Source organism: Lipotes vexillifer, unplaced genomic scaffold, assembly GCF_000442215.2.
Source record: "Lipotes vexillifer unplaced genomic scaffold, Lipotes_vexillifer_v1.1 scaffold1781, whole genome shotgun sequence".
Lineage (NCBI taxonomy): Eukaryota > Metazoa > Chordata > Mammalia > Artiodactyla > Lipotidae > Lipotes > Lipotes vexillifer.
In genome coordinates, this window is record NW_006788426.1 from 453586 (window position 1) to 459695 (window position 6110).

The 6110-nt window shown below is 36.4% G+C and overlaps 1 protein-coding gene across 1 annotated transcript in view; it reads right to left on the reverse strand.

Annotated features, from left to right (window-relative positions):
- TMTC2 (transmembrane O-mannosyltransferase targeting cadherins 2) overlaps window positions 1-6110 on the reverse strand; it is a 407491-nt gene that overhangs the window by 199710 nt on the left and 201671 nt on the right. The window lies entirely within an intron of this gene.

Genomic DNA, 6110 nt, shown 5'->3' on the forward strand with positions numbered 1-6110 from the left:
GAACCCATGTCCCCTGCCTCGGCTGGCGGACTCTCAACCACTGCGCCACCAGGGAAGCCCTGCATATAACTTTTGATGAGTATCTTTTCTTCATGTTCCTCTCTAAATACCAATAACCAAAACTTCAATATCTTGACCTCTATAAAACGGGTTGAATACATTTTCCTCTCGAAACTGGTGTCAGGTCAAAATAAGACTACAAAGTGGAAGTACTTAGCACTGTATATGGGATATAGTAGACATCTAATAAATGTCTTCTTTCATTTTATAGTTTAGATTCTGGGGAAAACAAAGAGCAGACATGCCAAAAAATATGGAGTATGACAGGATTCTGCATGCCTCAATCGCATTTAGCTACAGGCTTTTCAAAAGCTCACTTTATGCCACCTTGCTTTTACAAAAGACCTAAATTAGTACCTATTTTCATTAACAACAACAAACATGCAAAGAGGATTTTCACTTTTACGAAAAAGGTGAAAAGTGAAAATAGGTTCAGCATTTGTTTTTGCAGGGAGCCATCTACAGAGGCAGTGTGTACCCCAGTGAGTGGCCCCACCAAGCTCCTTCCCCAGGAGCTATACTCAGCATCAAGCTGCCATAGCTTTAAACTGTTTCTGTGAGCATTTGCACTTTATCTTGATTTATCTGGTACATCCAGTTAGCAAGATGTGACCTCAGGTAATAGCTTATTTGCTTTAAGCCATTTCGGCTTGCAAAAGGTTTCACAGGAACAATCTACTTTCGGATAGTAAAAACCATGGTACGTCTATGCCAGTCCCCATTTAATTGTCTTGAATCTCCTTGCAGAATTTATAAACTGGGTTTTCATCTGCTACCCTGTGCTCTCAGTGACATCAGTGACAATAAACATCTAATAAGACTCCTCGTGAATCCTAAAATTTTCATGTCGATAACTTTTTAAAAATAAAATGACTTTAATAATGGACTTATTTCAAGAGAAAGACAGCAAATTGTGAGAGGAAGGAAGGCCAAAGGGCATCCTTGTTAATGAGAAATTTCTGGCAAACTCTTTCAACCTGAGTAAGAATTTAGTGACCTCAAATAATTTAAGTCCTGAAGAAGCAGTGGGGAAGGGGGAAGGATGGACACCATATTCCAACTTTAATGATCCACTGCTAATGTGATCTCTTACTGCACACATTCTGGCACTATATAAAACTATCTTCCTCAAAGACATTCAGAAATGTGCTTGGAACCATGCAAAGAATATGCCAAATATTTAGTTTAAAAAACAATCTATAAAAGGCAACAAAAGCAAATATAAACAAGTGGGACTATATCAAACCAAAAAGCTTCTGCACAGCAAAGGAAACCATCAAACAAAATAAAAAGGCCACCTACTGAATGGAAGATAATACTTGCAGCTCATGTGTCTGGTAAGGGGTTAATATACAAAATATATAAAGAACTCATACAACTTAACAGAAAAAAACCAACAATCTGTTTAAAAAATGGACAGAGGATTTGAACAGACATTTTTCCAGGGAAGATATACAGATGACCAATAGGTATAGGAACAGGTGCTCAACATCACTAATCCTCAGGGAAATGCAAATCAAAACCACAATGAGCTATCACCTCACACCTGTTAGAATGGCTACCGTCAACAAGACAAGAAATAGCAAGTGTTGGCAAGGAAGTGACGAAAAAGGAACACTTTTCCACTATTGGTGGGAATGTAAAGTGGTGCAGCCACTATGGAAAACATTTTTGAGGCTCTTCAAAGAATTAAAAATAGAACTACCATAAGATTCAGTAATTCCATTTCTGGGTATTTATCCAAAGAAAACTAAATCACTATCTTGAAAAGATACCTGCACACCCATGATCACTGTTCACTGCAACATTATTTACAATAGCCAAGACATAGAAACAACCCAAATGTTCATCAATGGATGAATGGATAAAGAAAATGTGAGACATATATACAATGGAATATTATTCAACCATAAAAAAGTAAAGCCTGCCAATTGCAACAACACAGATAGACCCTGAAGGCATTACGCTAAGTGAAATAAATCAGACAGAGAAGGGCCAATATTGTATGATCTCACTTACAGGTGGAATATTTAAAAAAAAAAGGAAAAAACTGAGCTCATAGATTAAAGAAAACAGATTGGTGTTTGCCAGAGGCAGGGGTTGGGGGGATGGGCAAAATGGTTGAAGGGATAAAGGTGGTCAAAAGGTAAAAACGTCCAGTTATAAGATAAATTAGTCGTGGGGATGTAACGTATAGCACGGTGACTATAGTTAACAACACTGTATTGCAAATTTGAAAGTTGCTAAGAGAACAGACCTTAAATGTTGTTGTCACAAGAAAAAAAAAACAGAAATTTGTGCGTCTGTGGCGATGGATGTTAACTAAACCTACTGTGGTATTCATTTTGCAATATATACATGTATCAAATCACCATGTAGTATACCTAAAACTAATACAACATTGAATGTCAATTATTCCCACCCAGAAAAGAAAAACACCTTAGTCCACAAAACAATATATTTTGAGCATGTACAAGTTCTATTCAAACAGTGTCTGTATTAAACTGTCACTGGCCTCTCCTCCTCTGACTCTCTCTTGTTCACCCTTGTTCTAATTGCTGGAAGCCACAGAACTCATCCTGGATCATCTGCTCCATCTCTACTCTGAACGGAATAATCTCAGCAAGGATCGTGATTTTAAAATTTATTAGTAAATACTAATGACACCACCTTAACTTTCCTTCATGTCCATGGTCATTTATCCAATTGCCTGTTGGGCACAGTCATAGACACCTTAGGTACCTCAGACTCAAGATGCCCAAACGAGAAATTGTTTGTTAATATCGTATCACAGTAACACTAGATTCACAGAATTAACTGCCTCAGTGTTTTAAAAACATCTGTGGCAGACTTCTGCTCAAAATTAATTCATGTAATGTTATATGGAATTTTTAATGGTTGGGGGAGTAATATGTTCATTCATCACCAAGCTTTCAATTTCAGGTCTGCCCTATCAAAACGCAATGTTTGAAGACTCATTTTCATCTAAGAATCACTTTTGCAAACTATTCTTTTGCTCCCCTGAAATTCTAACTAGCAAAAGTCCTAAAATGTCTTGATTTTAGGGAAAAAAAAAAACGCATAAAACCATATGTCAAAAGTTGTAATAACTTGCTGGATCAATCACGACACTGAGTATTCTTAGATTATGCAAGAGAGAAACACATCATTTGTCAAAGACAAATGAGGCCAGGTATCAAGGTATCATAAAGGAGATAGATCTTGGAAAACAATTCAACTTTGAATTTGTACCAAAAGTCCATTTTGGAACTAAGTATTAACCAAGTGTTCTAAGTGTAATTAGGGCCATTCTATTACAGAATCTTCTGGTGGGGCTAAGCAGAGAGGATGAGCAGAAGGAATAAGGCGTTACAAAAAACAAGCTGTAATAGGCAAGAAAAGCAAGGGAGTAAGAGAACCTTGGGGAGGGAAATTAATCAGGTTTCTTTGCTGGTGTGAAACTCCAGAAGAAGTTAGCCTTAATAATACATAATTCTATCTGATTCCTAAATATAGAAATGTCATAAGGCAAAACTACCTTATCCATTAATTTTTATTTTTTTTACTTTTTTTGTGGTTCACAAGTCTCTCACTGCCGCGGCCTCTCCGATTGCGGAGCACTGGCTCCGGACGCACAGGCTCAGCAGCCATGGCTCACGGGCCCAGCCGCTCTGCGGCATGTGGGATCCTCCCGGACCGGGGCACAAACCCATGTCCCCTGCATCGGCAGGCGGACTCTCAACCACTGTGCCACCAGGGAAGCCCTATCTATTAGTTTTTAATAAAATCATCATTATATTAAATTTTAATAAATTTCTATCAAAATAAAGCAAGATTTAAGATATGATAAAATGATTCTAGTTTAATAATGCTGGAAGAATATTTAAATATACTAAACTACAAAATAAAAATGTGAGTAATGAAACTATTCAACGATAAACAATATATAAGAAGGCTAAGTGCTGAGAAAATGAGAAAAATGAAAAAGCATAAAAATAAAATACTAGCATGAAGTACTTTACATTTTAAAACATTTTCAAATACAGTCTCTGATTTAAACAACTGACATAATAACTAAGATCAAGAGACATAAAGGTTGTGAAGTAAGATGCTCCATACACTCATTCTGCCATAATGGTGAAGTCTACAAGGGCTAAATAAATTACACTATTAAAGGAAAACTGAGCTAACAGGTAAAAGAAAATTGAGTTTAAATGTTTAAAGTAGAAGAGTTTCTAAAGCCTTGTGATAGGCTGATACTTTAAAAAAGTGGTAGCCAAAGTTTGAAATTGCAACTTTCAAGTCTCTTTAATAATGCCTTCTCGCAGAATTTTGTTTAAAATTATCACCTATAAAACTGGGATTCTGATAAAACCAAATCTCTCTTCTAATGTCATATTCACTATTCCTGGGGAGATGGCCTTAAAAGGTGAAAAAAAAAAAAAGCATGAAAAGATTTTATTTATTAATTTTAATTCTTACATTCTGATTTATGGATTAAATCAAATTAACAATTTTTTATTGAGCTACAACTAGGAGCCAAGTGACCATACAATTAGCCTCAGCATTTCTTCATTGTTTCGTTCTTGGCTTGGTGCGTCAAATTGATTCAACACAGTTATTTCAAAGATAAGGCATGAGAGTTCTGATGAACTGCCACCGTAGACTTGAAAGTCAAAACTAGTAAAAACCACATAGAGAAGATGAATTCCAAACTCTGGGAAATTTAAACATGATCTAAGTATAACCTTTGATTGGGAGCATTAGAAAATGATTGAAATTTAATAGCAAAAGCATAATCAGTCCATTCAACACATCGTTAAGGCTGCTTTATGTGGCAGACACTCCTCTTCTATGTGCTGGACATACACCTGTAAGAAGAAATGAGAGCCCATGTGCTCTTGGAGCTTTGCGTATGCCTACTCTGCCTAGAAAAATACTTGGAAAGGAGAAAAATCTTAGTGTTTTCAATGATAGTTTTCAAACCTAATATCAATTGTGAGCTTTTAAAAATACTGATACCTTAGTCTGACTAAAGTCTCCATAGGAGATTGTAATATAGGCAAGGCTGAGAATATCACATATTTGCACAAGTCTAATTCTTATTACTACCACTAAAAATACTGTTGGACTCTGGCTTTCATTTCACAGTCTAAGGCATATTTTCCTCATTCTAAATGAAGAAACCATAATGAAACATAAATAATGCTTTCTTTCAGTCTCTGGGACAAATTGAACTCAGCATAATAAATGAAAGTCAGGCTATAAAGGAATTGAGATCTTTGGAATAAGTAGAATTCAGGGTTGAAACATTCAAGTCTTGTTGCAACATTCAGAAGGCAGAGGGTTTGTTCTCAGAAAAAAAAAAGTGAGACTTCTAAGTATGAACCACAAAAAGCAAATAATCCAAGAGTAAATACAGATGTGAAACTACAGACAGGAAATTCAGAGAAAAGACAACAATAAACATTTGAAAAGATGCTCAATGTCATTGATTAATAAAATGAAAGCTGAAGTGAAAAGAATATATTTCAAATGAACCTAAGTGAAAAAACAAAAAAAAGAACTGGATATTAAAGTCCCTAAAATTGTGTTGAAATGACGACTATCGCACATCGTGAAGAACATAAATTGTACAATTTGGGTGGAAAATTTGGAAGTGTTTAGGAAAATTAATAATTTGTATTCCCTATCATTTGGTAATCTGGATTTAGTTACTCTCTAACAAAACCTCTTAGATCTAAATACAATGTCGTCTAATGCAGCACTATTTATAAAAGCAAAAATAAGGAAATAGGTAAAAACTTCAATAGAGCAATATGAAAATAAATTATGGTATGACCATATAATCTAATCTATAAGGTAATTAAAAGGAAGACCAGGGCTTCCCTGGTGGCGCAGTGGTTGAGAGTCCGCCTGCCGATGCAGGGGACACGGGTTCGTGCCCCGGTCCAGGAGGATCCCACATGCCGCGGAGCGGCTGGGCCCGTGAGCCATGGCCGCTGAGCCTGCGCGTCTGGAGCCTGTGCTCTGCAACGGGAGAGGCCACA